The 24529-nt window shown below is 48.7% G+C and overlaps 1 protein-coding gene across 3 annotated transcripts in view; it reads left to right on the top strand.

Moving 5' to 3' along the window:
* The first annotated feature begins 2266 nt into the window (after positions 1 to 2266).
* Positions 2267 to 24529, top strand: part of ZHX3 (zinc fingers and homeoboxes 3) — a 46686-nt gene continuing 24423 nt past the window's right edge. For 2 of the 3 annotated variants that reach the window (XM_082293024.1, XM_082293022.1), the window contains exons 1-2: positions 2267 to 2452; positions 19647 to 19753. The gene's annotated coding sequence lies outside the window, so the exon portion shown is untranslated. The remainder of the gene's footprint in view (positions 2453 to 19646; positions 19754 to 24529) is intronic. The other variant, XM_082293023.1, reaches the window with a different exon arrangement.

The raw sequence follows: 24529 nt of genomic DNA, 5'->3' as shown, positions 1-24529 counted from the left end.
GTTCAAGGTCCCTGTGCCAGGCAGCTCCCTGGAGCAGCTGCCTGCTGCTGGCAGGGCTGTCATCCCTGACTGACATTCCTCTGCTGTGACCCTCCAGGGAATGCCTGCCAGAGGCTGGCATGTGAAAGGGCTTTCTCATTATCATGGCCCCTTCTCCCAGCAGAGAGAAACAGTGTTTTAAGAGGAAGGGGAGCTTGGGGAAGGCTGGCAGAGTTTCCTGACCCTCAGCTGACTGGGCTGGAGCTCCCATTTCCTCTCCTGGATCAACAAAGAGCTCCAGAAGCTTGTGAAAGGGGTGATTCAGCAAAACAGGATGAGAGGAGAGGCAGAAACACCAAGTCAGCACAGCTGGATGGGGTCAAATTCCCATCCTGTGAAAGCCATGGGGAGCAAGGCTCAGGTGTCCTACTCCCTCAGGCACAGGGACAACTCCTGAAAGTCCAGCTGTTCTGCGTACCAGCCCTGGAGTCAGGAATACAACAGGAAAACAGCGTTGTTGGTTTTGTTTTTTCTTTCCCATTCCCAGAAAGATCAAGTCAGACTGGCCTGGCATGTGATGGAGTGGGTGGGAAAACCATTTTGCCTGAAAAGGAGGAAATGCCATCCTCAGTCCCCAATCACAAGCATTGAAAAAGCTGAATTACAGCCGCAGGACTGGTTGAAACCATCCATTCTGGTTTAAAAACATACTCTGCTGATTTGGCTCCTAGTTTCTGACCTGTTGGAAGTTCACATTTCTTCTGTAAACACAAAGGGTTCAAGTTTATTTAAAAAGAAAAACCAGAAAGCTGCAATTCCCACACAGTTGTGTGGCTCCAAGAGCCAGGGCTTGCAGAGAAATCCAGCCCTACACTCAAACCGGGAGAGCTGAGAGCCCTGAGCAAAACATGGTCCTGAAAAATGAAGTCTCTGAACTGAGAGCCCTCAGTTTTTGCGTCCCAGCTGCCGACAATCCAGCCAGGACTGCACTCAAAAGCAAACAGCTTTAGATAAGTGACATATTTAGATCAATATAACTGTGAGCAGAGCCTGACCATCAGCCCCGAATTCAGGAAAAGTGGGATTATGCGCACATTTAGGCAGCTGGGAAATCTTTTCTCTTTTGTCCAAAGCCGGTATCTGATTTCAAGACAAGATCTTTCCAAGCCACGCTTTATTTAAAAGAAATAGTTGCTGCTCGGTTCGATTCCTGACCGGCTCACAGCAGGCTGGGAGTGACGCTGCCAAAGCCTTGGGGTGCAGCAGTCTGGGCACCCCAAGCACCTCTCCAGCCCGGGGAATGCCGGGGGAGCACAGAGGAGCTCTGGGGTCCAGCCCCGGAGCGCAGCTCACCCCATCGCTGAACCCCCGAGCCCCCCGCCCGCAGCAGCCCCCCTCCTGCACCGGGTCCCGCCTCCCCGGGGGGCAGCGGCTGGGAAAGGGAAGGGGCTGGGGGCTTCCAGCCACCCAACCATCCACGCCTGGTCCAGCCGTGCAGGGCTGCCCGCCCCGAGCCGCCCGCGGGTCTTGACGGCGCTGATGGAGATCACGGACCGTCAGCCCGTTCCACCGCGAGCCCAGCGCCGCCGGACCGGTTCAGCTCCCTGCGGGGAGCGGCACAGGCACCGGGGGCGGCGGGGGCCGGGGCGCACCGCTCCGTGCCCGGCGCCCGGCCGTGGCCGCACGCTCCTCGTCACCCTCCCCGTGCTCGGTGCTGCTCCCCGGTACGCGCACCCTACGGGCTGCTACGAGCACCCGGGGCAAACCCCCGGTGCAGGCGCTCGCCGCACTCCCCGGTGTCGGTCCATATCCCAGTCCCGGTCCCGGTCCCGGTCCCTGTCCATATCCCAGTCCCGGTGACCGATCCCTGTCCATATCCCAGCCCCGGTGCCCGGTCCCTGACCCGGTCCATATCCCAGTCCCGGTGCCTGGTCCCTGTCCCTGTCCATATCCCAGTCCCGGTGCCTGGTCCCTGTCCCTGTCCATATCCCAGCCCCGGTGCCTGGTCCCTGTCCCGGTCCATATCCCAGTCCCGGTGCCCAGTCCCGGTCCATATCCCAGCCCCGGTGCCCGATCCCAGTCCCGGTCCATATCCCAGTCCCGGTGCCCGATCCCAGTCCCGGTCCATATCCCAGTCCCGGTGCCCAGTCCCGGTCCATATCCCAGCCCCGGTGCCCGATCCCGGTCCCGATCCCAGGACTATCCCGACCCACCCGGTGTCCCCGCGCGCACGCGCGCTCCGGCCGGCTGCGGTGACGTCACGCCCCCCCCGCCCGGCGATGGAGGCCGGCTGATGCCGGTGTGTGTCGCGCCCGCCCGCCCCGCGCTCCCCCCGCCGATGCCTGGGCTCGGTGGCGCCCGCCCGCCCCGCTGCGCCGCCCGCCCCGCGCTCGGGGCCGGGGCCTCCGCCGGACCGCACCGGACCGGACCGCCCCGCACCGAGCCCCGCCGAGCCGCCACGGACCTGCCGCGGGTGAGTGCCCAGCGCGCGGCGCGGCGGGGCGGGGAGGGTCCCGAGCCCCGCGCTTCGCTGCCGCCCGCACCCGCTGTCCCCGGTACCGCAGACCCCCGGCAGGTGCGGGGCAGCGGGACCGAGGCGGTCTCATGCCCCCCGTCCCCGTGCGGGGCGCCCACCCGAGGGTCGGGACACGTGTGGACCCCCCCCCGCCCCGCCGCCGCCCCGGTGCTCCCAGCCCTGCCCTGCCGCTGGCCGGGGAGCGGCGGGGCTGCGCTGCCGTGGGCTCGCCAGCAATTAAAATTAAAATAAATCCAGTTAAAAATCCGGTCCCGCCGCTGTGGGAGCTTTGCGTGAGCACCCGGCTGCGTGGGGCGGCCCGGGACCCACCCGGCTGCGTGGGGTGGCTCGGGACCCCTCTCCCCCGGGGTGGTCTGGGTTGTTTTTCTTTTAGTCTGTGTTTTTAGAGGAAGAAAAGTGCTTTTTCCCAGCTCTCGTTGGCTGCTCGCTGCCTGGACAGCAGCGGGGCAGCAGACCCCACTCGTGTCGCAGCTGGGGGGTCGGAGGGTTGGGCACGGTGGGGGTTTTTTGGAGTCCTCGGTGTTGTGGCAGTGCCAGGTTCAAAGCGGCGGTGCTTGGGACAAACCGGGATGTGAGCAGACGGCATCTCCCGGTTCTCCCAGGTAGGAAAACTGAGCGGCCGCTAAGTGACGAGCCCGAGGCCGCACAGGAAATCTGTGGCGGAGCTGGGGCCAAACCCCAGCTTTGCCGTTCGCTGCTCTCCTTGCCTGGCTGGGGACAGTGGTTTAACCTCACGCTCTCGGGCTGCCGGGGTAAAGTCCTGCCTGGGCTGTGCCGGCTCCTATCCAGGGCTCCTGCGGTGGCAGCCGGGCGTGTGGCCAGGTGCCAGCAGACCGAGGCCTCTCTGCTGCGAGAGGTGGATTTGGAGAGCAGAGATGTCCCTTTGGATGGATGTGGGTCCAAGGTGGAGAGTGGGGGTGTGCTGCTCGGGTGTCACAGTTGCTTGGCAAGCTGGCCTGTGTGAGAGTGGCCCCATCCTGCTGCTCAGAGCACGCTTTGTGCCCTCAAATCTCAGAAAATACGGTTTTTCAAAGGAGTTCTCTGCTATTCTGATTACATGATGGGAAACTTTTAGGGGAGAGGTAGGTGATGTGCCTCGTCAGGTCATGTGACATACCTGGAAAAGCTCATATACAAGCCTTTCTTGATCTCATTTTTCCCATTTCTGCCCCACTAAAGGGCACAAACTCTGCCCAGCCATGGGCATTTGCCATAGGGTGGTTTCAGTTGAACAGGGAGGGTTTCCCTGCTCTTCTTCCTGACCACCTACTCTGGCTGCAGTCCCCAAACAAGGATCATAGTGTCCTGAGGAACGCTTCTCCATGGATAGGAAGCCAGAAGTTTACTTCATTGTCTGGAACAGCTTATTCTAAACTAATCTCTCTTTAAGAGATGAGGAGGAAGGGAAAAACACCCAGATGCTTAGAAGCATTTTATTTACCGTAAAAGAAAACAGCAATTTAATGATAACTTCTATTAACTAGGTTGGGTCTGTGACCTTGATGTATTTTACAACATAGCTGAGAAGAGGGAGCAGACTGTTCCAGTCTGTTTATTGTTTCCTCTTAGTGCATCCCAGTAACTCGCAGCACACGGATGCCCACACAGTTCTGGAGTCCTGACCCACCTTTGGGGGTGGGAAAGAGGAGGCTGTTGGATCCGATTTGCTTCAGATACAGCCTAATCTGTAGCTGGTGTTAATTATATTGTAGATGGGTTGGGGTTTAGCATAGGTTTTTCTGACAGGGCTCAGCCTCCGCAGTTCTTGCTGCTGTAGAAAAGCTGTAGTAACTTGAAGCCCTGAAGTCACTCGTGGGAGCACATCCCTATCAATAAATTCCTTGTTGTAACGCCAAGTGAAACCAGCCCTGTGGGGACTGCTGGCTTTCATCGGGGAGGCGCAGGGATGGATGACAGCCTGGAGCGGGGAAGCCTGGAGCAGGTAAGCCAGGCTGGTAGTGAGAGCCATCTGGATTGTCAGAGGAGAGGTTTAAACAGCAGTGTGGCTCCAGTTCTCCTTTATATATAAGTGTGTCTCCTTGCTCTGCAGGGTTTTCCTTCTATTTAGATCTCCTGTTCCTCCCCTCCAAAAATGCGGTCCCCTTGTGTATGCGAGCTTTTCCCTCCGCCTTGGTTACTATGGTGTTACTATGTAAAAACAGCTCATCTTGTAGCTCCTGGAATTATCTGCACCTTGGTTTGCAGTCCAGCCCTGGGTCATGGGCCTGTGTCCATCCCTTATCCAGCCTTTCCCTGTCTGTGTGATGGGACAGCTCTGGAGGCAGCATTGTCTGCAGGGCACAGCTGTGTCTTGGTCCCACGGGACTTCCTCCAGGTTTCTGGCCACCAGGATCTTGCTGCTCCATGCAAGGCTGTCACACAGGTACATCTCTTGCTATTCCTGAATGTGGGAGTGTATCTGGGAAGGGATGAGCCCTGCAAGACCTGCTCAGATTCATCCCCTCCAGAGACTGAGCTGACTGCAGGCAGGGCATCAGTTCCCCCTGAAAACTGTTGGGAATGGAGACAAACAACTGGGAGTCTCTAGAAATCTGTGCATACAAAAAGCAGAAGGTGGGAGCAGACATCTCCCCCCCCATCCTGCTCAGCACCCCCAGCTTGTGCAAGTTAACCCCCATGGGCTGGCTCGTTGCTGCCCACTTTGATGCAATAGGTCCCTGGCTTCCCATCGCTGGTATTATTATTCCTTTCTGTCTTTTCCAACTGATTTGCATGTAAAAAAGCATGAGGGAGGTTCACCCCATGGAGAGGTCCTTGGTTTGCTCACAGCTAATGTAAATTATTGCCACCCTCATCATTCTTGCAGGGGACTGATGTCACCCTGGAATAGAGGGATTTTGTTGGGAGAGCAGGAACCCAGAGCTAGGTCCAGGTTCCCCCCACCCTGCTCATCCTAAGGGTGATTTGCCCCATGCAGACACAGAATCACGCTGAGTTGCCTCTTCCTTTGCATTAACTACAAAGGAGACCAGGAGGATTATGTTTGTAACTTAGGTACCTGTTCCAGGTGGAATGAGTCTAGTCCTGCTATGGAGGCTAATTTGGAGAAGATCCTGCTTACTGGTGCCTCACGGTCTTTGTGGTGAAGGTCAGCAGCCTCTCTCCCTCTAGCAGCTGTGATGGCTCTTCTGCTTTATTAAGTAGGAGTGGGGTGATGTTTCTAATTATAAAGGAAAAAGTCTTGTACTTCTCCCCTCCTTTGTTTGTTTGCTTTTTCTCTCTTTTTTTTTTTTTTTTTTCCTCTTGACAAATGTTCTAAATAACAATGCTTAAAATGCAAATGGACTGAGCTTGGTGAAGTGACTGGGAAGGCCTGGTTGGCGAGGACTGTGGTGGAGCTCGAGGAGCTGGTGATGACACATGGCACAAGAGCAGAGCCGAGGCGGTTGGGTTGTCACCAGAGCAGTCACAGCCGTGGCTCATCTCCACGTGGAGGACAGTCTCATGAGCTTCAAAGGCTTTGTGGTTTCTCTTTCACCATTCAGAGGCACAGTGTGTGAGGGTGCCCTCTCCTTGTTCTACAGGCACAATAAGGGCACATTTAACTGAACTCCCTTATATCTGCGTGCTCTTCACTCCTTATTCCTGCTTTTTTTAAAATTAGAAATAGAAAAATTGGAGAATGAGCCTTCTAAACTGTGTGTCCAGGTGCAGTCATGGCATCTGTATGGTTCCTCCTACTGCAGGCAAGTGCTGCCCTTGCTGTTCCAGCCAGGCCCCTCATGTGTTTTAGCACTTGCTTGGGCAAAAAAATGAAACAAAATAATATGGTGTTGAGGTTGCAAAAGTTTCCATTATAGCTCCACCCAAACGCTCCTGCCCAGTAATGCTCAGAAAATTCAGTCTGGGTGATGGAGCTTCCCTGCCTGCCTTGCTGTTGGGCTGCTTGGGCCTGGGGGAAGGGGAACAGCTTTTGGTTTTGTTTTGGTTTTCTTTTAATATAGAGATGCTTGAGAGCCATGTCAGGAATAGGGTGGGGAATGAGCTCTGGCTCCTTAATAAAAAGCCTGAGTGGCACAGGTTTAAATTGAGAGCACTCAAAAATTCACTGATCCAGAGGCAGATGGATCAGTAGAAAGGGGGGCAAGGTCGCTCTTTGCTATTTGTGTTGGTGTTGTTTAACTCTTCTTCTCCTGAGTAAGTGCCTTGATGTTGTTTTCAGGCTGATTTTGTCCTGCTGGTGTAAAGGCATCAGTTTGCTCCTGTGGGAAGGATAAGAAGGGAGTTAGTTGCTCCTGGATCATGGCTTGGTGTGCGGGATGCCTGCAAATGCTCTGCTCTCATGCCTCAGTAAATAAAGAGGTTATCATGGAACTTATAAAAAACTTCTCTTTTGGAAATAGGTCAAGCAAATATTTATTTCCCTAAGGTGTCATGCTAGTGTTGTACAAATACTTGAATGGGTACTCACTTTATGTTTCACTGCTTTGTTTCTTCTTAAGCACATTCAGGTGGTGTGGGGACACACATTAATAATTTTATGTAATCAGTCCTGTCCCTCTCTCTATCTGGAAGTCTGTGCATCTTCTGTGGGCTTGTGCTCTACTATTGCAGTGCTGTAAATAGGAAGCTGTGACACTTTTTTTTTTACATCGAGGTTCTTTTCAGCTGTGGGGATATTTTTTGTTCTCCAGAAGAGTTTCAGGCCAGTGGTGGGTCAGCTGCCGCAATGAATTTAAAAACAAAACTCCCAGGATACAGCAAAGCTCAACAAAATGACCACGCTAGTGTCTTGCTTTCCTGACCTAAAGCCTCAGCTGTGGTGTTGCTGGTGCCCCTTTGGAAAGCAATGCCTGGGTTATCCCACAGATGGAAAGTGTATTTACTGCCAAAAGCTTGTGTCCTGCTGTCTGGTGGAGCTCCTGTCTTCCCCAAATAATCAGGGATCAGTTGGTGTCTGTCTTTAAAGAGGGATTGAAACTTCTTGTCTGTTCTTAAAATGGTAAAAATAAAGAGTTTAATTAAGAGGACCAAAATTAGGCTTGAAGTCTTGGATACTTGATCTTGCAGCTCTTCATCTCCAGATGTCCTCAGTTAGGAGTAGCAAGAGCCTGTGCTGGAGTGCACTGGAGTACTTGGAGTACACTTTGTGTAAGAGGATGTTTGAGATGGGGTTGGCTTGGATGCTTTTTCATGTGTAGCATACTTAACGAACTGAAGTCTTGGGTCTCTGTGTGAAGGATCCAGATGTATTCCTAGCTCCTCGTGCTTGTACTCAGGGCAGGCTGCAGTGGCTGGAGACCTTCCTGGTGGCTCCAGGTCCTGCCTTGGGGCATGAGTAGCACAAGGATCATTCCAGCTTCCAGTGATAGAAAGCACTGGGCTTTCTCTTACAGCCTGCAGCCTCCAGGCTCTGGTCAGCCTTGCAGACCAGCACCTTGAGCAGGTGGCTTTGGAGGCCTCAAAGGGTTGAATGTGATGTCATTTTTCATAGCCCTGGTAAGACAGGTGTTTACATTTTGCATTGAAGGTTAATTGGCTCTTACATAGGTTCCTGGGTGTGGGGTGGCCCTTAGAGACAGATCACCCTGACACCTGTGCCGGAGGCTGTGCAAGCCTGGTGTGTGTTGGGCTTTGATTTGTTAAACAGGACGTAAAAACAGGCTCCCCTTCTGAAATGTATCCTGTTCTTTCTTTGCTATGAATCATTTCCACATCACAAAATACTTAAGAGAAGGGGAGTGTCTCTGTTTTATAGAGGCAGAGCTGATTGAAACCCAAAAATCCAAGCGCAGAACCCCTCAGCTGTGCTGGCACAGGGGAGACAGGCTGTGAGCAAGCAAATGATGTGAATATTTCATTTAGATCATAATCCACCTGTTGGGCTTTGCTCCCCAGCCCTGCAAGCACTGGGAAGTGTAGCAGATGTTTTAAATGGCAGCCAGCATTCCCTGCTCCAGTGTCTGGCATCTCCATGTTGCTTTACAGGCAGGAAAGACGGAGACTGAGGATGATGTAGCAACTGCTGCAGGTTTGCAGGTCCTTTGTTTTTAGTTGTTTTCCCTCTGTTGTTGTGTCTGTCTCAGTGATGTGGTGTTGTCCTGCTCTCCCAGCCTGTGCTGAGCTGTGCTTGTTCTCCCATGTGGCAGCATAATTTCTGGAGGTTGGAAGTTTGGCCCTGGGAACGCAGTAGTGCTTGTTAGAGCACTAGAAATGAAGGTGCTTTGGAGGAGGTATCTGGAGTTGGTGTGCTGGGGGTTAATTTTGCAGTACCCCTCTCCTGTGAGCAGTCACTGTGTGTCCACCTGCTCCTAACCCTTTTCCAAGCCCTTTTTGCTACTTTATGCTATCCTAATTTTCCTGGCATCCTTCTCTTGCTTTGTCAGTTTTTTAGATGTGGGTTTTCAATCTTATTTTCTGCTGTGGTGTCACCTGTGTGTTTCCCTTTGGTGTTGCAGGACATTGCTTTTCTTGTTTCCTTCAGGGTAGGTCTCAGAGCAGCTTGTGGGTGCCCAGCAGTTTGTGGCAAGCAGGAGATTGGGGTGTTTAAAGGAATTTTAAAGGCTTTGTGCGCCTACTTTGATCTTCTCTGGCACCTAGGATAGGTTTTGATTGGGTTTTTTTTGGGTTTCTTTTTTTTTTGATTGTGGTTTTCAAGGGGATGGTTGGAACGGAGAGGGTGGGGGTGAGAACCAGTCCTTGCTTTGAGGGGTAACCACAAATAAACAGTGCTGCAAGGCAAACACTACATCCCTTGTGTGCTCAAAGCACTGCTGTTGACAGTATTGTTGTGCCTGTCCAGGTGAAATGAGGTGGTAAATAGTATTTGAGATTCAGTAGTGAAATAAGGTGTCTCTCTGCTGAGTATCTCTGAAGAAAGGGTTTCCATAAGGAAGACCTGATGGCAGAATAAAGTGGTCCTTGCTGCTGGATGTTGTGGGCTGGTGTTGCTCTGTTCCTTGCCCTCTTCTGGTGTGAGGATGAAGCCACCCCAGTCCGCCAGAGCTGCTCATGGGGCAGGGAACATTGTTCTGGCCTCTTCATAGGTGTTTTGGCATTCCTGGAGACTTGGCCTTGGAAATGGGGGCTTATTTCCCACATGTGGGGAGGTTTCCATCCTGAATTGCAAATGTCAGCCAAGTAGAAAAGGGTATGGTTGGTGTGAGGCAGTGGATATGGGGGAGAACAGCAGAGGTGTTGATGAACATGGGAGGGTTGCACTGCCTTCCCAAAATATCTGCTCTGTGGATTTCATTTCTGCTCCACTCCTTAATGCTGGGAAACGCTGCCCTGGGCATCTGCTCTGCTGGGGCTGAGTTTTTCAGGGTATTGTAGTCATGAGGCTGGGAAGAAAATGGAAAAAAACCCCAACATGTTGAATGTAAAATGTCATTGATTTCTTTCTCTATTTTTTTGTATTTTTCTTCTAATTTAATCAATTCCCTACTGTGTTGTAAATTCCAAATGTGAATGGGAAATAATCTCACCAGTACAATAATTAGCATGTAACCAGCAGATGAAGAAAACCCAAACTGCTGAGCTGATTGGTGAATGCTGACTGTTTTCCGAATTAATTTCAATAATCACATCTCCCATTAAAAAGAAGATGGGGCGGGGAGGAAGTCTTAAATTTTTGTCAAGCTCAATGTAGCAAAAAATGGTATGTGCAGTGTAGCTGTTCTGCATGTGATTAGAAAAAAGAGCTGAGGGAGGTTCTTGGAACTGAATTAGCAACAAAGTATTGCTAATTCTGCAACTGAGAAGCTCAATTTCACCTGCTTTTTTTTGGGAAGAGAAATAGAATTGTAAGTTAAATATCCATAATTTTATGTAGGTGTCTAACAGTAAATAGTCTACTGAAAGAGGAAAGCATTCCCTCGCAGTCGTGCTTTGTTGCAAGATGCAAAAACAAGTCCACTGGAGACCATTAGTAGTGAAATATGTTTACTGTGCATCCATCCAGCTCCCAAATATTTTGTTGTTGTGCTTTGAAGGGAGAGATGAAAATTGGTGTTTGGGAAGGGGCGATTTCAGACCATCCAGGAGCTGCACACGCTCTTGGCACAGGGATCTGCAGCCCTGCCCTGCTCTGCCTTCCTCTCCTGCTCTTTTTTTAAGCTGGTTCTGCCCCAAAGGTGGGTGGTATTTGGAGAAGGGAGAAATCCACTCTCAGCCTTGGTACCTCCATGGTGTCACATCCAGACAGCACCAGGAAAGGTCACCTCTGCAGAGCTGTACCTGGCAGCTGGTCTAATTACGCACCTGAATTCACAGTCAGGATTAGCAGGGATGATTTTATCTCCTAATGATATTTTTCCCCTCATGGCCATGACCACCTCACCCTCGGGGCTTATTTTCCAACAGCAAAGCAGAGGTGATGCTGCTACCAGCTGTTGGACCAGAGCATCACTTTAGAGATGCTTTTTCATTCCAGTTTACACTCAATTTTAGGAACATTTGCGAAGTTGTGATAGAGCTTGGTGCTTGTAGGCTTAAAATTTTTCACTTAGAAGTGCAGGGATGGTCTGCTGAAACCCTGGGCATACGAGAGGTGGGTCCACGCTGTGCTGCAGTGTGAGAAATCCTGGAGTGTGTGCTGGAGCCACCTTTTAATTAATGCAAAATGCTCACTCTGACATGAAGCTGCTGATCCCATGTACTCCCTGTTTTCAGTGTGGGGAATGACACCTGCCCAGAGGCACCTGTGGTGTGACAGCCAGCAGGGAGACCGGGCCCCAGAGAGCATCTCTGGTGTGTGGCACTCGGGTCCTCTCCCTCCCAAAGCCTCAGGATACGGTGGCATATGACAATATTGTCATATATTATTTAAAAAACAATTTGAAAAACCCAGGCCAGCCCAAAGTGCTTTGACACAGAATTTGTTATTTTATCAATTTGAGCCTGGTGCACTGTGGGAAGGTCTGCAAGTGGATCACTCTGGGATTTTCTTTGCATGTTTTCCTAATGTTAGAGACAGTCTCAAAGAAGTACCACATTGTTTCATTTCCTCTCCACGCTTGATGTTTTTTTTAAAAATAAAAGCTAATGTCAACAACCCTACAATAACCAGTGAGTGAATATGCATTTTCTGCACCCAGTTAGTGGCTTTTTTTGGTGAAAAGCAAGATTTAGCTGGCAATCATGTTACGAGCGATGGATAAAAATGTATGTTTTAAACCACCTCACTGATGGCTTTTTCTTTTTGCCTTTTTAAAATGCCATTAATCAAGTTAGAGACTGAAAAAAAACCAAAGCAGAGACTGAGAAAAGTCATCTGAGGTGAATAAACAAGTTGGCTTTTTTTGTTTAATGAAAGCCCAAAGAATGGCCCACTGCCACTGTATATGTTAAGAGTACCTTAAATCCAGAGTGTCCTTCAGTGCTGACAGGCATCCCAAACACCTTTTGTAATAAACCTCTAATTATAGCTTAGTGACTTTGTAGGTTCCCTGAATCAGCTTGGGAATATGACACTGAAATCAGGGAGAATATTTATATTTCATGTGACTTATGGGTGAACCAGATTTAGAGCTGGACTTGGTGAGTGTGGTACAGAATGATGTGTTTATGGTGTGTTAGAGAGTTGTGCTTGCTGCTTCACGATACAATTTTGGGGTTAAACTCTGCATTTTGGGAAATACTTCCTGAATGCAGCAGGGTGGATTCCCAAATCCAGACCCCAGCTGAGCTGGTTGGAAAAGGGTTCGGCTGGTGGCCAGCGCCTGCAGCCCATCGCTACCTCCTGACGTCTGGCTCTTGGGGCTCTTGGGTTAAAGCCCAGCACTCAGAACCAGGGACTTCAGTGAAAATCTCAGCTTCTTAAAGGGAAACAAAACCTCCAGGGCTTTGTGGTTATGGAGAAAAGCTGGAAAATGGGAATTCTTGGGCAGAGAGTGGTAGGGAGATGCATTAGCCTGATTGTTTCCCAGTATCCCAGACTGGGAGCAGTGCCATGGGGTCCTGGACTTGACTTCTGGCTTTAGAAGTTGGCATGGCAGACACTGCTAGGTTGATTCTTTTCTCCTCTGTTTATTTGTTTCTTCCCTCCTTCATTTTAATACTGTCTCCTGGGAGATTCCAGCTGAAGTCTATTAATTGCTGAGATGTTTCTTTTCCCCCATGTTGTGGATGCTGGGTCCAGTTTGGCTGTGGGTTGTTTCTGGCACAAAGGGAGGAGCAGCAGGACAGCAGAGCTGTGCTTGTGTTGGGTGTGTGTTTGTGTGTCCTGCAGAGGTGCCCCATAGGTGTTACACACTCGTATTTGGGCTCAGCCACACTCTGTGCCACCGAGGCTCATCCTCTATCAGGAGCTGTGTGTCCCCCCCCAGACTTTGATGCAGCTTGCTGAGTCAGTGTGGGGTTTTATTTCAATTTATATTTCTCTTGCAAGCTTAAGTTGGAGGTTTGTGAGGTGGCTAATCTGATGCTAAGGGATAACTTTGAACAGCTTTCTGTTGGTCCAGAAACTCTTGGAGTGGTCTGGTAAGTTCCCCCCAAAAGGTAGTCACCAGTGGGACACTGCAAAATCCTAAGGATGGATCAAACCAAGTAATAATTCATCAAAGGTTCCTTCTGCCTGGCCATCAGTCCATGAAAATCTGGATGACTTTGCCCTCCTGCTTGAGAATTTTTCTCCAGAATTGCATCTAGACACTTGTCTTTTTTTTTCCCCATCCTGATCAAATCTGAGGTCCTCATGACCCCAGGAGATGAGGCTTCTCTTATGCTGATGTTCCCTGCAAGGGCATCTTTTCTCTCTCCAAGTATTTTGGAGCTTGTGATAAAATTGCAAGGCTTTGGCAGTGCCCATTTGGGTGCTATCTGTGTGCCAAACCCTGCTGAATACATCTTTTATCACAGATTTGTAACAGTAGCTGTTGGAGGGGAGCTTCACGGGAGAAGTGCTTTCAGAAGAATGCTTTTGTAAGGGAATACTGTCCTGAAAAGAAAAGAAAAAAAAAAGACCTTGCAGGCAAAAATAACCAAAACCAAGCCCAACCATTTTCATGTGTTCATGTTGTAAAATTTGCTCATTAATTTGGGTGAATCAGGTTTGCTTCCATTTCTAGACAATTTTGTCTGTCCTCTTTGTACAAACAAGCACTGTTATGCCCCAGGCATTTTTTAGGGAAGAAAAAAAAAAAAAAAAAAAGACATTTAGGTTCAGCTAAGAAATGCCAGAATCCTTGTTTTATGTAACTCCCCAGGCTGAGGCACAGCCAGGTCCCTGCAGGAGCTGGGATTGGGACCCAGCTGGCACTTTGCTCAGACTGGCCTTGTTCGTGGTGTGGAGTGCAAACTCAGAAGATGGGGCTGCTCATCTGGTCCATCTTAATAGGAGAATTTAAGGAGAAGAAAAGGCAGGAGGGTTTCTGAGCAGTAGATGGAGCAGCGCTGGAGGATGTGCAGCCTCTGGGACAGGGCTCTGGTGTGCTCAGCTCTTGTCTCTGCTCGGGATCTCACTGATGGTCCCTTTGTGGCCACTGCTGCGCTGAGCTGTGTCCAGTCTCTGCAAGAGCCTGGTATTTCTCAATGGCAGAAACATAAAGCTTGTCCTCCCACATGTTTGCCTCACAATTATCAGTGCTTTTCCTGGAATAAAAGGATTTTTCATGGGAAAACTTGCTTTAAAATCACACTAGTGTCTGAAAGTGTTCTGGCTGCTGAGCATCCCCACTCCAAGGAGGGGGAACATGGCGCTGTGCTCCATTTTTGGTTTGGATCATCATACATTGTTCTTAAGTAGCCATTTATTCTCCTTTTCATCTCTCTGGCACAGAAGCAAGAGAATAAAACATTAAAAGAGGAATGTGATTATAATCCTGTAAAAACTGTCAGAGGAATTTGGCAGTGGTTGCAGCCTGTGAGTGTAATACATAATATTATATTCATTTTTAAAAATTATTAGATTTCAAGCTGACAGTTTAAATGACAAGTCACCTTAAAAAGATATTATGGACAGTGTAAAGACTGTCAGTGTGGTTTTTTCTTTGCTAACTGTGGAGTTTTCAAGGCCTGTGCACCCAAAAAAAAAAAAAGGAACCTTTGGCTTTTGGCAGGCTGCATGTGGAAGCTGAGAGCAATGAGGTCGCTTGTATTAATAATTTGTATTATAATAGCATTGTCACTGCTGGCTCCCAGGCTTTTTTAATCCCTGAGTTAATGGCAGGGCTGCCTGTAAAAGGGAACTTTTTGCTGTAAAAAACTTATTTTTGCTTTTGTTGTCTCTTTGCTCCCACAAAACTGTGTGTGAATGGCACCAGTAACGGCAGCTGGGAGAGGCTGGAGATAGGGGCAGAGGAACTGTTCAGCCATGTTATTGAATGTATTGACAGTTTAAATATGGTATTCAGCATGGAAAGCAGATCCAGGGACTGGGGACTGACAGAGTTCCCCATCCCAAAATATCCCAGCTCACAGCAGGAGCTGAAGCTAAAGATGCCAAAACCTCCAGGCAGTGCAGGAACGGAGCCGCAGCTTCCCATGTCCTGCTGTAGGCCTGGGATTTTTGGATGAAAGGGAAAGCAGTGCTTGTCCGTTTCCTTGCACTGGATAATCACACGGATGATCAGAGCCCCATCAGGCCTTGAATGAAACATTGAACGAAGTCATGATTTCTGCTCTCAAATAATAGATAGTTGCATTTAGCTCTTTGTGTCCTCTGTGGTCCTCAGAGCATCTTTTGGGTAGTGAGATGAAAATGATAGGAGTGGGAGTCTGTTGTTTCCTTTTCTTGGATGAGAAGCTGACTATCATTTGCTAACTTTTAATGCTCCATGTTGTATATACCTGTTTGGTTGTTTTCAAATCCAACCTGAATAGGATTTGAAATTTTTAGAACTCTGCAATAGGAATTTTTAGCGTCATGGGAATATTCCATAATTCCTTCTCTTTGCAATGGAAAAAATTATTCCCAGTAGACCTGGATTGGACCATGGTCTGCTTGTAAATTCTTGGAGGTTGGGCATAAAACTCAGCTGAAAATAAACATCAGCATCGGGAATAGTATAGTGCAGAAGGATGGGGGAAAGTGTCCTCTTCTGGTTCTGGGAGGAGAGGGGAAAAGAGTTTGGCTGGAGGAGATCCAGAGAGGTGTAAGGAGATTGACTGGAAGTCTAGAAATCCCTGGGCTGAATAAACCTGAGCTGTTTGGCTCTAGATGGGAGAAGAACAAGGCAGGAAATATATCTTCAGGTGCCTAAAAGGGAATGTGATGGTTGCTCTCTGTGTACACAGTGGGAAGAGCAAGAGGTCATGGTCCTAAAATAGTAGAGAAAAAAGTTCAGATTAAATACTGGGCAAAATCAGGGCAGTACTTTCCCTGAAAGTAACAACAGGATTTGATGGTCTGAAGAGCTTGTGGAGCATCAGTTGTTGGAGGTTAAAATGGCTTGGAAATCTCTTTCTGATATTTCTTGATGGTCACTGTTGCATGAGGAAGATGCAGTTTATTCCCCTGAAGTGGGAATTGTCTCGCTGCTGTCCTGTGCTCCCTTCGTACAATGCTGGCCTGGAGTGGTGAGACTGGAGAGGGTTGGTTTTGGTCTAAAATAAGCAAGAGATGAGAAATGATGTTCTGTGGCTTAAATTTTCAGGCACTTAGAAAGATTGAAGTGACTAAACATAATGTAAGTTTGCATGCCTCCCTACAAAAGCAGATGTTTCCTAGAAATATTTTATGCTCTTTGGTTCTGAAATTGAATGTTATGGACATTAAACTGTACGACTTGCCTGTCTCAATGGTGCAGCTTTTCCAGGATGCTGGTTCACTTGAGTGGAAGAGACAGAGAGGGGAGTGAATGATGTTGCCTTTAGTACAGCTATTTCTCTTTAAAGAAATTTCAGCGAAATTGAGTTCCCAGCTCTGTAAATACTGGAGAAATAGAAATAGCCACTTTAGAGATCCTGAATGGTAACTTGTCAGTCCTTTAATTGTTCCTTGGGAATGGTAACTTTTTAAAATCAGTGTTCCACAAGCAGCAGAGGCTGCAGAGCTGGACAGCCTCTGCTGGGCAGTGTCAGAAGGTCCCACATGTCTCAGAAGTTTCCTTCAGGTCCATGTGGACACCTCAGGAAGGTGCCCATCTCTGCCAAAGCTGGGGTCTTGCAAAGTGCTGTCACAGCTCAGCTATTTCCTAGTTCTGGGAACACCAAGAAAAGGTTAATCATTCTTCAAAGCATCCCCTTTGGAGACTGCTGGGCAGGGGAATTTTTTTTGTCTTCTTCTATATCATTTTGTTCTTCCTCAGCCCAGCCTCTGTTGGGACAGAGAAGTGGGCTTGGGACTGCTGTGTCTGCTTGTGTGAGTCTCAGGTTGAACCAGGCTTTGCTCTGCAAGGAGGCTTTATTCTGGCACAGCCTAGTTCCCTTTTCAGCCACATAAAAAAAAAAAAATCCCAAAAGAGAGCAAGAAGATCTGTTAAAATCCCAAAAGGGAGCTGACAGCTGTTAAAAAGTATATAAATTTGAGGTGGGGTTGTCAGGTAAAACAGAATAATCTCTATTTTTGAGCCTTTGCAGTGGATTTGATTTTGAAATGTTCAGACCCTCAGTGGATCTCACGCAGGGGTGCTGCTGGGAGGCTGGTGTTTCTCTCTCCCTTTTCATGAGCCCACTGTCCAGCTGGTTCAGACATTGCAGTGTTAAACCTCTAGGTATAGGAGGATGCTTACTCTGTGTGTTGAATTTGGTATTTGGGGAAGATGTTCTCCATTCTGGAGCTGTTTGCAGGTTTTGAGCTGCTCAGTCAAGCCTCAGGAAGCTGTAAGGACAGCAGTGGGATGGTAATGATGGCTGTGGTTCTGGCAGACAGTGCGAATAACTGAGACAGAAGGACCTCAGTGTATCTTGGCTGTTGGATGCTGGGATTTTAATATCTGAAAGAAGTTAGGGAAAAAAGCATGCCTTGGTTGTCCTTGTTGCTGTTCCAGTTTCAATGATAAGCAGCTGAGCTGTTTGCATGTTCTGCTCTGAGGAAACCCCAGTCCCTGCCCCCTCGCCCCAGCTCTCTCTGTGTTATTCTTCTTGAAGCAGCAATTCCAGGGAATTCAAGGAGGAGCTGCCAGGATAATCATGGCTCATGGTGCCAAATTTTCAGGGGCTTTACTCCATATTTCAGAACAAGGTTTTGGGAGACTCAGATTTATCTCTGCCTCCAGCTTAAGTTTCTATTTAAGCCATCTTTAATTTCTAGAAGTGCGAAGCTGTTCTGACTGCTGTGATCGAGGTCACTCTTTAGTTTAGGTACTCCAAGGAATGCAAAATCTTGTTTGTTAAAATCTTGGGCATATGCTGAATCCCTAAAGGAGTGTGTGAATGATATTAAATGTACCGTGGCAGAGGGAGAGGGGCAGCAGTGTTGCAGCAGGAGGAATGGCAGATAAGCAGTGGGGCCATGCTGTTATCGCTCTGTTTGGGAGGTGCTGGGGTTGTGCAAGTCAATATAGGACATTTACACAAATTGCTGGAATAAAACCCCACTCCATCAGGAGTCTACTATTTGTTTCTTATTTTATGTTAAATTTTTTCTGGCGTAGCGGAGTTTGTCACCTGTTATGTCAAAGTCTCGGCATTCAACGCTGGGATCTTTCCAAGTGTGCTGAAACCTAATTGGTTAGGGATAAGCCTTCCCTTCATTTTAGGGGAGGAAAAAAAGAAAAGCAAGGAAAAAAGAAAAAGCTGTGGCATCTAGCAGGCATTTAAAGCATTTTTTCTTGTTCTCTCAACTCTTGTGATTTGCCAGACTTAGGCCTCCTGATTTTTTTACCCCCCTGGTTCTGGGATTGCTTTGCTTTTCCTGTGAATTAAACTGGGAAAATAACATACAGCAAATAACATAAAGCAGCCAGCACTGAGGGTCTGGGGAAAGCTTTCTCCAAGCATGACTCTGCAGCAGGCAGCATCGAGATACCTGAGTGCTTAGAGAGGAAAAACCTTTGTGTCCTTCTACCCTTGTCCAATTGCTTTGCCTTTTTTTAAGTTACTCTCTTTTCTTTTTAAATCCTGCTAAGTTTGGTCTGTGCAATTACAGCCAGAGGGGAAATTTCTTGTCTGCAGGATTCTGGATGGGTTTGGGGAGCCCTTTCCTGAGTTGTAATGCATCTGTGCCAGTTATTTGGTGAAATCTCTCTGTGCCACTTACTTATTTAATCCAAGTTGTGTGCAAAGCGTATGGTCAGCAGGATCCAACTTGAGAAGCAGATCAGTGGGGCTCTGGCAGGGAACTTTAGGGACTGGAGCTGGCTGAAGCACAGGGACACTTCACAAAATCATAGACTCACAGAATGGTTTGGATTGGAAGGGACCTTAAAGATCCTGTAGTTCCAGCCCTCCTGCCATTGGGCAGGGAATACCTGGGACATGCTGCTGGGAGAGGAGGACCTGTCACTGCCCATGCTCGTGCAGGAGCAACAAACAGGTGTAAATTTTCCTTTACTTGGGCAATCACAACCTAATTTTCCTGTTTTTCATCCTCATTACAAGCTCTGGCTCACCTTTTTCCAGGGTGACTCTTTGTTTTTCAATATGCTGTTTTCTCCCCTGGTCTGAGCTTAATCCCAGAAATCCACTTGGCTGGTTATTGCTTTAGACAGTAAAATTTAGAAATTAGGAAATACATGGAGCTGGCTCTGCTGCTTCTCCAGCAGTAATGGAGCAGGTATTGGATGCCAGTGGGGGAAAATGAAGGGGAGAAAAGAAGGCCACAGCTACGAGCAGAGCTGCAGGTTATATTTAGCTGCTGCTGTGGTGGTGGCAGTCAGGGTGCTGTGGTGGCTGCTCTAAATATGTTCTGGCCAGTTGAGGTTTCCAGCCCTGTAATGGATCAGGTCCATAGAGAGCCAGGCAGCAGTGTCACTGGTTTCCAGAACACTGCAGCTGGGATTTGCTTTCACTGGGTTGAGGGCTTGGTGATTAGTTCAGCAAACTTGGTTAACTTCTGATAAATAATGTCTTTACTAATTGAGAGGGGAAAAAAGCCCCAAAGGTGGGTGTTTGGGCTGCTTCAGCAGGGATGTACTGTGGAAGCATGGCAGGGTGGGACAGCATGAGCTGGGAGACACCTCAAACTGATCTGTGTTTTATTTTTGCTTTTAGCCTTTGCTAACCAAGGGCTGTGCCTTCTCCTGCAGGGGTGCAGCAGTAATTTTTGGTCTAATGTCTTCTCTTCCAGCCCTGAATCCTGGTGCAGCTGGAGCAACTGTGGGCACTTTAAAGATGTGGGTGAGCATGGAGGAGGGGCAGGAGAACGACAGGCTCAGGTCATGGTCCCTCGTGCAGGTAGGACACTGCTGGCACCTCCGGCGCTGTGAGTGATGGGGACCTTTCTGTCCTGTGCAGGCTGGACAGGGAAATGTGCTGTATTCCAGTGTATCCCAGGGATCTCTGTGCAGGCTGGTAGAGCCTGATGGCTGAAGGAAATGATCGTGGAGTGGTTGGCTCTGTTGCTTTGAGAACAGGGTCAGATCAAGCTTGGCTTATGCTTCCAGGTGTCCCTGAGAAGTGGGCAATTGGTTTTTTTTCTTTTTTTTTTTTTCTTTTGGACATCACTCCTTGAACAAAACAGAGTTCAGATAGCCTGTATGTTTGTACTTTTCTCCTGGCTGGGGCTCCTCTGTGTGCTAGTTGCTGATTTACTTTATTTCCATGTAACTTAATAAATATCCATCTGTCCCATGGTGTGGATGAGGGGTCAGGAGAGCAATGCTTTTTCTCTTTGGCTTCTGTGGATGGAAGAAGTGTGCTTGGAAATAACACTCCACTTTTCCATTACACTGTTCCAGACTTTTGAAGAAGAAATTGGGTCTTATAGCAGAGCCAAGCCATTTTATTTGTACAAAAAGTAAGCTCCATGGCTGAACATTAGTGAGCTGAGTGGCACGGAATTTGTTCACCCAGTTCATGGCTGTGTGATAAATGACAGTGTCCCCACGGAAATGGGGATTTTCAAACCCTAGAGTGGTTTCTACCCAGCTTGTGCCGCATCTGGAGACTGCTTGTTTCTAGACTTTATTAAATAATCAGTGTTGGGAGTACAGTGACTGGACTGATGCTGTTTGCTGCCGCTTTCCTGACACACTTCCAGTTCTGCAGCCTGTTAAACTGGTAGGAATAAACTAAGGCACCCTGCTGAAGCATGTCATGTGCTGGGATCCACGTGCACCCTCAGCCCCCTGAGAGCTGTCCTCCTTGAAGTTCCCTCCATTAATTGCATCTGCGTGGGTCCTCAATACCTTATGGCAGTAATTGTGCAAATGCAGGGAGCACTGTGGCTCTCACTGTCTGGCTGTTATGAACAGAGAGAATTTTGTAGGAGGAAGAGGGTGAAGGTTTTGTAGCTTCGCTCTGCCTTTGTAAAGAGAGTCAGGGCCTCTTAGGAGGGAAAGCAGGGAGAAGGGAATTAAATTTTACATCCCTTGGTATCTGCCATGGAAAGACAGCAATAATGGATGTGGATGGTTTGTGTGGAAGGTCTCTGGGCAAATAAGAAGGATTCCTTTGTGTTCCATTTGCAGAAAAGGATGTTGTTCATTACTGAAGGGCCAGCACCCAGAGATGGATTATGGCCTTGTAGCAAAGTGTGCCATCCTCCCTGCAAGCTCACGGTCCTGTGCTGGCCCATGAAGGCTTTTCAGTATCTTCTGAGGGAGCTTTAAGAACCAAACTGAGGATCCCTGCTCCAGAACTTGGCCCCTTTCTCTCTGCTCCTCCTTTTCCCCCACCCTGCTGTGGTGTCCTCTCCCTCCAATTCATTTGTTTTTAAAACGATTGTGCCATTGTGTGCATCAATACACGCATGGCCTCTCTTGTTTTTCTCTTGGCCTGAAAGTGCAAAGCAAATCTGTTTATGGTTTTGGTGAGCTAATTCTTCCCCACCCTAGATTTTTAAATAGACTCTTTCTTTACCAAGCTTACAGAGCTTGCAGGATGTATTGGAGTAATGGGAAAAATATGTTGTGTGTTAACCTTGCCTTTTTTTAAAACTTTATTTACAAGACCCTATTCCTAGCAGTGCATCTGGGAGGTGAATATCTGGATGCTGGAGGAAGTAGAAGGCTTTGAAATAGCAAAATGGGAGTTTAATGCATTCAGGGAGGAAATGTTTTCAGTTTTCCATGTTCAGCGCTTGCATTGTGGGAGCAAGGTCTAGTGAGCTGTGCTCAGTTGTCCCTTTAATTATTTATCTTCTCCTGCAAATCTCAGTTTCTGGGCCTGGCTGTTCCCTGGGCTGTTTGTTACCTTCAAACTGGCTCTTCCAAGGCAGCTGCTGACCCAGACCTTGCAGCTGAAGGTAAGAGCAGCAAGGAATGCTCTTGCCCTGTAAATAGTGCCTTGGATTAAGGGCTTGGTATGTCACTAGTGTGTTGGAAATGTTATTTTTGCCTCTTGATTTCATCCTTCCTGCGAATCAATCTCAGACCTGTCTGTTTAGGTTAACAGCCTTCTCTGCATCCTTGTGGAGGTTGCAGAGCTCCCTGTGCGGCGTTTTCACCAGGGTGTTCTGGCTGCTGGAGGCAGAGCTCAGCTCTGCTGTGGGAGCACTGAAGAAGCCCCAGGGACACCCCCTGTCCATGCTGCCTGGCTGCTGGCTTGCTTCCCAGCCCTTGTGCTGGATCTCTCCTGTAGCCTGACCTGCCACGGCACCTCCTTACCTCCAACCTGGCTGTGAGTTATTTCCAGTGAAAGCTGTGAGCTGCCTGTGGCTGGCCACGAGGCTGGAGCTCTCTGGAGATGTGGGGTTTTGTGCAGCCTGGTGTAGTGGATGGTGTCCCTGCCCGTGGCAGCAGGGCTGGACTAGATGATCTTTAAGGTCCCTTCCAAAGCAAACCATTCTGTGATTCTATGGCCATTACGTGTGCAAATGCACTGCTCCAGCCCCAGCTCTGTAGGGCTTGGCTGAGGCCTCTGGGTACTCCTGTAACATAAATAAGCAGGAGTAGGATTTCAAAGCAAGCAAATTTTTGACATAGTTGATGTCATGCCTCTTCAGCCCTGTGTTTAGGGCCCAAGGATCTGGAGGCCCACAGCTGCTAGTTTGGTCTTGTTGCTAACAACCCTCTGGAGGTGTTTCTGCTGAGCTGGTTCTTGCAGAGGGCTGAGGGGTTCACCCTCATCTGATGGTGTTAGGGAAGACAGGACCCGTGGTGGGAAAAATGTGGTGCTTTCACAAAACTGGGTGCCCTGCATGAAGCTACAGCTGCAGCACTGGATGTGCTCCTCACTGGGGTTTGTGGTGTGGAGTGACAGCAAGGACTTCAGGTGAGTAGCCTGAAAGCAGAATGGGCTGGGGCAGGGTTATCCCACTCTTACAGCCCTTCCACCCAGAGCCTCTGCTCTGCCAGTGAAGAACAGGTGGGGAAAAGAGATTTCGTTTCCTCACCCTGAGAGGTAAATTTTTCACAAGAGTTTCGTTTGTCTGCTAATCTGCAGCAGAGCTCAAAGCAAAGAATTCCCCACACAAAGGCTTTGCAAAACAGGATTGTCCTTCATCCATGTAATTTGGTAGCACGTGGAGTTTCTTTCTGTAACAGAGTCTTAGAAGAGGTGAAGTTCTCTCTCTTTTTTCCTTTTGTTCTCTGCTTCTGTTAAGCTGGAAGTGTTTGCTCCCTCAGAAGGTGATGGCTGGGGGTTGGCACTGACCTCAGTGCTCCTCATTCCCCAGGCAGGTGGCTGTAACCCTGAGCATGGAGCTGTAAAGCCTCTCTTACCCCTCCCCTTTTCCTGTCTCCTCAGTCAGTATTTATAACTGTAAAGTTGCCCAACTTGGAGCTCAGATGGAGTTTTCCAGATGCCCCTTGCATCCTTTTCCCTCATTCCTCCTTTCCTACTCTTACTTCTTACTGACCTATTTGCTCAGGACATGTGTACAATATCAGTGTGACAAATTAAATTGCTTGTACTCAGAAGGATGAGGCCACTGGATGCCTAAATGCTGCATAAAATTCTTGGCTAGCCCCACACTAACAGTTTTGACTCCTGCCCCTCACACTGTATTTTGTGAAAGGCAAATTCCATCCTGCGTGTCCCTTTCCAAGCCTATTGCCCAACACTTCCACTGTTTGTCATCAGCTGAAAAGGATCTGAGCGCTGCAGATATCTGCAGATGTGGTTTGATTGTCTGTTGTGTGCATCAGGAGGGTTTGGGTTTGCTGTTCCTCTTTGCGGGGCTTCTCCCCATGCTGGAGTTTGGAGGGGTTTGGGATGTGTGGTGGTGCTGCAGTGGCTCTGCTGTTCCTCTGGTGAGGTGAGCAGTGCCCCAGGAAGGCACTGGGCTCCAGCAGCAGGAGACTTCCAGGAGCAGGCAGGTTGGATGCTCCCGGGATGCCTTCAACCAGCCCTGTCTGGCAGGGGTGCCCTGAGGCTGTGGAAGGCTCCAGTGAGGGCTGGAGTCTCTGTGAATGGACTGGGGTATGCTGAGAGGTGCTTGAACAGGTTTTCTTTAGGAAGGGAAAGAACTGTGCCTGTGGCCTGTGAAAGTCTGGATAAAGTCCATTCTATTGTTTTGTACCAACACAAACCGGTGGCACATCAGGTTCAAGGAGAAGCCTGCTGCCAAGGGAGAGGCTTTGGGATGTCTGGCTTGGAGCTAAGGCTGCAATATTCTGTGTCATCTGAGGTATTTGTGAAAGAAGATGCAAATCCAGAGTGAAATGGTGAGATCTTACTCACCACCCTTCAAACTGTGGACTGGAGGCCACCCTTCAAAACAAAGTGATTCACTGCAGAGGAAAAACAGCTTATTTCCCAGCTTGATCTGGAGCCTTGTAATCACTTTGGTGGTTCAGCTCTCTGCAGCACTGAGGAGTTGTCTGTTCCAGCACACTGAGCATGCTGCAAGTTTTATTTTATTTCCAAAACAGCCCTTTAAGTATGTTGGGCTGTAAGGGAAACGTGTAATAATTCCCTCTGCCAGTATAATTCACTGGCAGCGCAAAATAGGAGGGTGTCTGGCTAAAGGTGACCCATTAAAGGGTGATTTCTGATAAATAACTAGACTGGGGACTTGCAAGTCCTAAGTTCAATTACTGACTTTGCTAGAAGCTTCCTGTGACCTTG

The sequence above is a fragment of the Coloeus monedula genome, assembly GCF_965178545.1.
Source record: "Coloeus monedula genome assembly, chromosome: 17".
Taxonomy (NCBI): domain Eukaryota; kingdom Metazoa; phylum Chordata; class Aves; order Passeriformes; family Corvidae; genus Coloeus; species Coloeus monedula.
The sequence above is the reverse complement of the archived record's forward strand: the minus strand, read 5'-3'. Positions and strand labels throughout refer to the sequence as shown.